Genomic DNA, 10,458 nt, shown 5'->3' on the forward strand with positions numbered 1-10,458 from the left:
CTTATACAGAGCTGCTAGGTGGAAGAAATGTCATTGGCTAAACGGACTGCTTTAGTTTTCCTGCCTCTCCTTCAGAAAGGAGACTTTTACCCCTTGTATTGGGACATAAGGGCTAAGATCACAGGCTACTGCGGTCTCTTGGAATCTCCTCTTAGGCCAGAAGGATTCACAGTTGATTCAGGTTGTCATGGCTCTTGTGACACCCTACCACCAGACCAGCTGAAGAATCAGAGATGTAGCCAGGAGGGAATATTCTTGTGAAGGAAGTTTTCTGGGGCAAGGCAAGTTGCTTCTGTGCTGTTTCACCTTAGATGGGCTTTTCTGTTGGCTACTGAAGACTACAATCATCAGGAGCTCATTTGGGAGTTTTGTTCAGCATCCGAAAAGAGAAAAGACGTGATGCTCTAGGCTGATTGGAGCTTTCCGATGAATAACTTCAAAGTTTTTTAATGCGCTGTTGTTAGAGAAGAGTTTCTTTTCCTCTCAGTCTTAAGTACCAAATTTCCACAATCGCTGAACCTGGCCAGGCCGACCGGTTTGGGCTCAAATTCTAGAACTCTCATTTGGCTTTTGATTTATCTTGATGTTAAGATCTCGTAATAACAACGTAGGCAAAATTGTGTTAAAGGTCCAAAGTACTGCAACGCTATCTGGCCTTCTTTCTTCGTAATACCTAGTTTTAAAATAGGCTATGTATTTGAAATTGTACATCTGTGTTGCAGAAAGTATTTTGGGTGGCACTTTCTAGAGAACAGGTAGTCTAAGCTTTTCCCTACTGAAATTTATGAGGCTCTTAAGGTCAGGTTAGCTCCCTGCACGTTCTTTGTGCTTTGTCATTGAACTAGGAAATAGCTTTTTTGAAAGGATACTGTGCGTTTTTACACACACATAGAACTGAAGTCACCTGAGCAGCAGATAAATCATTAGCAGATAGAGGGCAAGATGTCTAATTTCCAAATTTAATTATCGTGAACATAGCTCAAATTATAGAGGTTGTATTTATTGACATTGTTCTGTGGCACTGAAAACCACTATGGTGCACTGTCTTAATGAAAAGTAAGGTCAAGAGCTTCTTTTTCCCTTTCTTGCCACTTATTAATAGTTTTTGGATAGCCTCATTCCAAGCAGGTAAACAAGTTCAAAATAAATAGCCCTTTTCTGTTCATGCCACATGCATTTTTCTGTAAAGTAAAGGCCTCTTTACTCTTTTGGGTAAAATAATTTCACGAGTCTATTGGTTTAACTTAAAATGGAGTTTCTATGCACAGGAATAAAGTTGGCCGTGCCATCTGTCCTGAGATATGTTGTCCAATGTCTGACCAATCTTCAAATCATTATCTGAAAGTGAGAATGAATAGGAAAAATATAAGAGTGTAATTATGAGGGTGATTGTGCTATATAGCTACATGCTAAACTTTGGGTTTTTTTGAAGCTTAACTTGGAATTCTGATATGCACTGATCCCTTCTTCGACACAGACTTTTCAGTAGTCTTGCAGAGGGCAGTCATCTTCAAGCACCTTTGTAACTACCTCTGTTTATAATGAATAATTTTTATTAAGCCTCCTTTGCGTAGGCAAATACACGTCTCTATCAGTAGATTACAATTTCATTTTGACTTTTGCCGAGTGTTTAAAGCACTATTCCGAAGATCATGATATCGGCATAGTCACAGAGTTTTGGTATGGCATTACAGTCTAAGCCTGTAGCGTACAACTGATTCTTTAACACTTTGTCGGCTTCCCAGACAACTCTGAATTCCTTAGATGATTTTTGCAATCTTGCTCCCCCCATTTTATTTATTTAGTTACCTGTTGTTAAAGAAGCTTCTCTGAGTTGACTAGGTGAATGGCTTTCAGTGAAGCAGGTCGGGGCAGAGCGCCATTTAAAGACTGGCTCCAACTGTGGATTGTAATAGTTTTTTTGGCAAGGATGTAGATGACTATAAACAGTCATGTTTATGATGAAGTAATAAAACTAAAGTAGGCTTAAAGATACTGTAAACACACTCCTCAGTTTCTAGTTTAATTAGGAAAGTCCATTCAGGAGACGGTAAAGAGCATTAGCTGTCATTGGGTTTTCTCACCCAGAGGAAGGCAGTTCGAGTGTTCATAAAATATGTCTGGGAGCTGCTGGTGTGTGCAACAAATTGGAACTTGCGGGTTTAATACAAATGCTGTCGGCAGCTTCCACTGTTGCATAAACTTAATTACCGCTGAGTGTGTAACACCAGTGAATAACAAGTGGTAAATGACACGTGATCAATAATTCATTTGTTAGCACTGTATCGCTTACTGTGAAATGACCTTGATGGAGACAGTCTTGAAAGTAACTTCCTTTCTTTTTGCTATATTCTCTGTAGCCAAAGAAAAATACAAAGTCTACAGTTGTCACTGTAACTTGATAAACAAATATAGCAATTGCGTCTATAATGAATAGTGAAAAATCAGAATTGCAGGCTGTGACCTTTGGTTCTATTGCATCCTATCACAGGCTCAAACAGTAGAGAAAATAGCAGACTGTTGGTAGTGGAACTGTTTTCAGCCAGGTGATGCTACTAGTCAATAGTCGGTCTCAAATTGGATATTTGCAAACAGCCATCCTTCAGTGTGGAGTTTAAAAGAACTTGGAAAGAGCTCACTGTTATCTTTCAGTACTCACAGAACAACCCGTTCATGTTATATCATGCTGTTTTCTTGTGATATTTCCCTTCTTTTAAATCTATGGGTTGTTGCTGGATGGGTTCAAAACCTTGTGATTACCAGAACTCTAATTTGTGCCTCCTGCGTATGTTACTGTATGAGAAATTATACGTGGAGTTGCTGTTTTCAGGACTCACTACCCTACACTAATCCGTTCAAGTCTTCTGCGTTAATCTCAACAGGAGCTATATGTAAATGGGGCGCTACACTAGAGCTCTTTTCCCCGATTCTTTTCTGAATCGTCCATCTCAACGGTGCTGCCTGCGCCAATGTGTTGCGCACGTATGGCACGAGTGTATATTCTTATTGTCTTATGTGGAATGGGACACAAATTGTTAAAATTGGTACACGGGCAAATGACGTAATCACACAGAATTAAATTCCTGAGTAAAAATGATGGATTGGCAAGGACTTTTGCAATGTCTTCTGCTCAGTGTTCTGAAATGTGTATTCTTTGATGTGCAAAACACGCTGTCCTTTGCAACATGCCTAGTGTTTGAAAACTAGTGGATTAATTGAATTCATTTGTTTGCAAATCTCAGTTGCCACTATACTGCTTTTTGCAGTGCTAGGTGTCAAACCTTGTATTTTGAATGTGGTTTTTGCAGGTACCAGATAGAAAGATACAATCTCGTTCACAATATCTCTTTCTCTTGCTAAATTATCAGTCGCCTTTTTTTTTTTTTTTGGTATCCAATTTACTGCTTTCCTGCAGATAACAGGGAAACGCTTCTGTATTTTGGAGCAGAGACAGTAAGGTGCAGCAAACCATTTCTTTACGTTGTGTTCCTCTCGGTGTCGCTGTTGATCAGAGTAAAGCTTGCTGAAGAGAGGCAGAACGTATTTGTTCTCCAATTCTCTCTTGCACATGAGGTCACCACAGAACAGCTTTACCATTCATTAGGCAGATGTGTAAAACACAAGCCTCTTCTTCTGAATGTCTTTTATATTCCAGCACAGCTGGGAACATTACTTCTTAGCTGGTAATTAAATCCACTTCACTTTGCTTAAGCCTCGGTTGATTAATGCAGTTGTTGTATAAAACATTAACTCCAAAAACCAAAAGAAGAAAAAAAAGTATTTCAGTTCAGTACTCATTGCCAAGGAAGAGCAAACAAATTATTTAATACACGCTTTACCTGGTACCTTACTGTTCTCTGACCTTATGGCTCTGTTTTCCTGCAACCCAATTTTTAAGTTGGGCTGAAGGGAGCAAGCAGTACAAGTTCCTTTTCTGTGTCTTAGAGGAAGGTGTGTCCTTCCACAGCATTAAAGCCTGGAAAGCTGGAAGTTGGTGATAATTGTGGTTTACTTCCCTACCACTATCCCTACAGGTGTCTCAAACCTCCTTAGTAATAGTAATGAAGTTAGCATTGCTGGTTCACTTATTTGGGGAAGTGTTGTTAGCTCAATAGTTTACGTAATGAAATGATAGCAAGCAAGGTTAAAAATAAGAGGCAGAGGAAGAGCAGGGAATGAATTCCAGCTTCTAACTTCTAAGGCTTTTATTTAATCCCCAAACTATGTCTGAGCTCTTATGGTCTCTCACCTTCTGTGCTTTTCAAGAGACTACTCATTGGTCCATGATTTAGACTGGGCGATAATGATATAAACCACTCAGTCCAATGTGGCTGCTGCAATTGAGAAGTGCCTTAGGATGTGCAGCATCCTAAGCATATAGCTCTTCTTTGAGTTATGTTTCTTTTAACCTGGTCCTGGAAGCTACTTACCAATGAAACACTTGAGTTTTCATGAGTCACTGATGAAATGCTACATTTTTAACCGCAGTTGCTGGTATTTTAAAAATTGTAACACGTTAGTTGGGCACCATAAGTGTGCAAGATACTCATATAGCTCCCAGAGCGTAAACTTCTTTCTAGCTCATATGCATAAGTATTTGCTTATGATTGTACCTGTTCATGACTCTGGATTAGAGAAACTGCTTGTTCGCATGAATAAGGGATTCTTGTTCACCCCATAAGGAGTAGTAGAGACATCCTTCTCTCAATTTGACCCAAATGGTCTTGATTTGAGGCAGAATAAATAGCAGAGTAAGGTCATGGTGATATTCCATGATATAATATAAGACAAGCTATCATCCTAAGCTTTTTTATGGTATTGGATATTCAGAGGCCGAAAAAACAATGCAAGGATCTTAGCTCAAGGAAATGGCGTATGGGATTAGAGGGTGACAACAAAAGAGACAGTGAGAGGAACTTATGGCAAAAAGAAAGAAGATAGGGATGGAGCGCAAGGTAGAAGATCTAAAAGTGGTCAGTGATCCTAGATGAACCAAGCATTGCCGTTCCAAGGCAGCTTGAGCCACTATTGGCTGCTGTGACCCTGTCTTGCCTGTTATCCCAATTTTATGTCCAAATTTTTTGGTTAGTTGGTTTGTTGATTATTTTTCTATCAACTTAATGCTGCAGTGGCTCCCTGCAGGGTCTGACGAGCAGCAGAGCTGGGCAAGGGAACCCATAGGAAAGCAGCAAGCAGCTGTTGGCATGACTTGGGCTGCCCTGGAGTTGGCTGCACAAAAAGGAGGGGCCTTGAAAGTGAGAATGAGGAACTGGAAGCTACCAGTGAAGGAGATGGTAAAGCCAGGGTGAAAGATGCTGGCAGTATTGCAGAGGAGAAAGAGGACCATGCTTTCAGATGCTCAATAATACATTGGGAATGCTGGGGAGGATGAGGTCGGCCTATGGGAAATGGGGCAGAGTACACAAAAATAGGATAGATGGACAGAGTATGTTTTTGGATGTGTTATAAAGGAATAAAAGGATAAGCGAATAACTGGATAAGTACAGGGAAAGGAGTCAAAAGCTGTTTGCTAACACATTAGGCTGCAATTAGGGTAGATAAAGCATAGATAAACATTCACTATGGGACAATATCATCTTAAACTTCAAAATCTGCTAGAGTTCATTGATTGGAGCATGGATCTGAAAGTAGGGCAGGCCATCAAACTGTTTGCTATGATAGAAAGCAAACAAAAGGCTCTGAGAGCAGAGGAAACATTCTTATTTTGATGCTTGTGTTTGTTTTAACGTTCGCTGAAAAGCTAACCTTGCCAGTAGCTTAGCCTATGTTATTCTATGTTGGGATGTTCCAGCAGGAAATGGTAAATACGAAGCATACTTTGCACAACTCTTTTTTAAATGAATTCTTCAAATGACAAAGTTGCTCATTTCTGTAAGTCAAAAGTTAACCTGCCTCTTTGGTGGTTTTTTGAAACTGGGTCAAGAAATCGGCATTTCAGAATCTACTGATGTTTTGCAAAGGTTAAGTGATTTGCTTGGCTCATGATGGTCCTCAGATAAGCAGAAAACATATTTTGACTGAAGGGGTTAAACGACTAAGAAAAGAGAGCAAACTAAGTTCTGGCATAGACCTTTATTACAGCTGATATGACCCAAGTTGGAACAATTCGTTTTTCTCCTAAATAACCTAGAGACAAAAATACGTTTTCTGTGGCATTTCCATGATTTGTATTTGTTTTAATTGTTTCTCTGCTTCATCATTTCATAGCTTCTCGTTCCTCAGTGCTGAGGTGAGATTAGTCAGCCTTTATTTTGTGGGTTGGTAAATCAGTGGAGCAGAGCAGAAAATAATTATGCTCTTCTTTTGTGCTTATTCTGGTTTAGTATGTTTGACTTCAGTAGAATTACCCCAGAATTGTTTTTGCTGAGAGTGGAGAATCTGGAGCTGGATATGTCTCTGCCAGGTTGTTTAATTAATTAGGACTGGAGTTATTAATCCTTGCTGTCTTCCCACAGTGACTGGATGGGTACAGTGAGCATGGCCCAAGTACAAAGTTCTCACATCTTCCTCTCTCTTCTGAACTACCTTTGTTCAGCTTCAGTTTCCTCTAGAGCTCTTCACCAGGAGAGACGGCGGTACAAGGGATATTTTTCTGAAATATGCTATTCTGCTGCTTTAATTTTCTAGGAAATGAGAAAAGAAATAGAAATAATAGCTCATTAAGCAAGGCAGAAGGCACAGTGCCTGCTGTTTTATTTGGAGTGCAGAGGCTCACCTAAGCATAGAGATGGATTCCTATAATGGTACTTGGGCACCTGCTGCTTGAGAACAAATAAGCAGACGCTTGTTTTAGTTTAGTTTTAGAGCTGCTAGATGTCCCTTTCCTACACAATATACGGCAAGTCTTGGAAAGACTGGGAACTGGGAGATGAGAGGCCATGAGTTTCAGTAAGCTAATTTCAGAGGGGGGGTGGTGGTAACTTGGTTGTTCTGCCTTCCTTACAGAGCATTGCTGCCTTTCCCTTTGTTCCTTTTCCCTAGCCAGCATGTTGAAAGGCAGGCTCAGAGCTGCCAGCTGCCCCAGGTACAAACGCGTGCCCTGACAAGGGTAGTAGGCAGAGCTGGAGAGTAAGCAAGTGAGGATGGCCTTCACCTATTTCCTCCCAATTTGCTGTCAGCAGAGTCTGTTGCCAGGCATCGGAGGTACCAGCATCCCTTCTCGGGGACACAGGCTTTTATCAAATAAAGTCCTCATTGCCAGCGAAGCACGGGTGTGACAGCCTGACTGCAGTGGCTCTGAGAAAGACAGTAGTGTGCGCTTGCAGCTGTGCGACAGCCTCGCAAACTGAGAGAAGTCTGCTCTGGCCTAGAAAACATCCAGGAAAATGAGTCTCTCTTTACAGTTACCCATCGCAGTTTTACACGCGGTAAAAACACAGCGGTTTCGGTAACAAGAGAGCTTATTGCACATAGCTGTGGCCAGAGCATTGTAAAGCAGGGTTTTGGCTAGCACATTGGATTAGAGACTGAATAAAGTCTGGATTAAGCTGCCTCCTACCCCTGGTGGTGCCTGCATGCAGCCTGTGCTTCTCTGTCTCTGTGCCCTGCTGACCTGCCCAATGCTGAGTAAGCTGCAGTCATGCAGCCTTTGGCTGCCTGATTCAGGGTTTTGCAGAGCCAGGGTGAAGGGATCTCACAAAACCTAGCTATTACTGTTTTCTTTTACAGCCTGGTGGTGGGGAGGTGCAGAAGATGATGATCCCATCCAAGTTCTTTCTTGAATATGGTTAAGCACCACTGAAAGGGAATTATACATCCAAAGCAGCCTCTTGCAGATTTAGCTCTAGGCAGTAAATATGTTTTTACCATGCACATCACCTCCAGCTTCTCCTTCCTCTACCAGACTGGTCAGTCGGATGCTCTAATCCAGGTCAGAGAGGCAGCACAGGTGAAGCAATGCACCTTTGTACACTGTTTAAAACGACCCAGCTGATTTTCCTTGAAGCAGATTACTGCACCACAGGCATAGTGGTGAGTATAGGAAGAAGGAGCACGTGAGCAGGAAGATGGGTAGCAGCAGGAAAGCCTTACTGGCCTTTAACCAAGGCAATTGCTAGCAGGTTGGACATCTGTCACAGCCTGCCATGCTTAAGTGCTTCATGTTACAGAGGTCAGAAATGTGTATGCATATCAAGTGACTCAGGCAACTGTTTGACTAAATCCTTAGCAGTCAGGCAAGGCTATTTTCTTTGTGCTCGTTTTTAATCTCTTCAGGAAAGACATTAGCCACACACCCCCTACGAGTAGTACAATAACTAACACTAATGTAGCTGGCCACAAAGGTCCTGTGAGGGGTTGCTCATTGCAAGTGCTAGATAAGTGGAGGAAAGGCAAGTAGTGTTAGTCATCCAAAAATCCCAGCACTCCTGTGGCCCGGTGCATGACACACGTTATTGCTAATCAAGTCCTAGGTTAGCAAATTCCTATTTTAATTTGCTAGCCCTAGGAGAGAAATTTGCATGTTACAAGTCATTTAGAGGACCAAGAAGAACCACTGATCCCAGAACAGAGGGAATCAATGGATATTTTCTTCTGTCCCATTTGCATTTTCTGAACTATGCCCTCACACGATTTTTTGAAGGCCTACAAGATTTTGGTAGCAAAATTATTGGCCTATTTTTTCCTCAAGTAATCTATATTTGAAGTAGCAGCTTGCAGCAACTTAACTGAGTGCAGCTTCTCTCATGTTGTCATTTGCTCTGCTGCCAAACGGCCGTCAGCGGCTTGAGCTAGAAGCCACTGTTTGCTCAGCCTGTATGCTCCCAGCCACTGCAGCAATTCACATTTAATTTGCCTTATCATGTGTGTTTTGCAATTGCCTGCGGTGCAAAGCAATAAGGAATTGCCCTTGGAGTCCAAATAAAGACCATCACTATATAGAGAGAGTTTTGTCCTTTGGACAATTTCTTGATCCTAAATTGATTAGAGAATCCAGGTTGCTACTGCTTACTTTCTGCTGTAACAAGTTTTCTAGCTTCTTAGTAAGGCTGCCAAAATTTGTACTAGACTGATTAAAGATGTGAGGACAAGTATGTTGGAGCAAACATCAAGACTTTATTTCAGCTCATAAAAGATCTGCCTTTACTCTCCTCAAACTGCACATCCTCATTACTCTGTAATGATGCCAAAACTTTTGCAACACTTACTTTACACTTTTAAGCCCAGTATGATTGATAAGCACGCTACAATCTCCCATCATTAGGCTGTGGTTGCTAGCATGTGTACAAGTTAGTTCATTTACAAGATTTTTGTGTCAAGTTCAACCTAGCAAGGAATAGATGGTTCTCTCCTAGAGCATCCACTGTCCCTCGGTGAGTGAGAAGACATGTGCCATGCAGTGAGGAAGGAGGCCATGTGGCCAGAGGCGAACCCCACCGCTCACGCCCCGGCAAGCGGGACCCCCAGTGGGACCAAATGGAAGTGCGTCTCCTCTCCCAGCAGCAGGGACACATACCTTTAAGAGGTGATACCACAGGCAGAAGTAACAACTAGCAGAGGTGGTGAACTGTAGTAGCCAGAGTTCCAAAATTTTCCCAGGCAAGGTACATTATGGAAAGATTTTGTCTGCAGGGGACAAGTGTGGAAATCTTCTATTACTCAGGCCTTTTCCTCTGAGCAGAGCTGGATATGCAAAGCTTCAAGGCAGGAGGGAAAAAATCCCATCCCGCTTGGAGCTTTTCAGGTCCACGCTCCAAAGCGCCTTTCTTGGACATCCCAGAACAGCATGTAAAAATAATTGAGGGGCTTGAGCAGAGTGGCTACTGTACATTCACTGAAGTACTCTTGAGTATATTGTAACAAGTTTTATTGGAAGCTAGTTCAGGGAATTTTAAAAAACCAAAACAAAACAGAGAAGTGTTCTTACTGATAATGACAATACCAGAGGAAGAATCGTCAAAGGAAAAAATGCATGTTTTATGATTTAGACATTAACATCTCCATTTTCCCATGGGATTTGAATGTCTCTGTTTTTGCAATACGTTATCACACACTGTAAAAGAGAGAATAGATGTATTCAGACCGCAATGAATACGCACACACTGGAAACTAAACTAGCTTAAAGATCTCTCAGTTTGAGAGCTGAAAAATGTATGTTTCAAAAAGAGAGAGAGAAGAAAGGGTCACAAAACAGACTTTAACATGCCATGAATATCCATCTTCATTCTTGTTTACTACTTCTCTTGCTGGGATATTCTGTGTTCAGGCAAAATGATTAAGTAAATAAATATATTTGTGATTATCACTTGTAGGAACATTTTGCATTAATTGTATCTAAAGTGATGAAACTTAAAATTACAGTGATTACTAAAAATGACATACAATATAGGATGAAGTTGTTACTGTATTACCCTAGCGCATTCCCACTCCTCCTCCCCATATTTTTCACCAAATGCAGAAACATAAATGGAATATCTAGTATTAGCTTATAGAGCTTAC

This window comes from Struthio camelus, chromosome W (assembly GCF_040807025.1).
Source record: "Struthio camelus isolate bStrCam1 chromosome W, bStrCam1.hap1, whole genome shotgun sequence".
Taxonomy (NCBI): domain Eukaryota; kingdom Metazoa; phylum Chordata; class Aves; order Struthioniformes; family Struthionidae; genus Struthio; species Struthio camelus.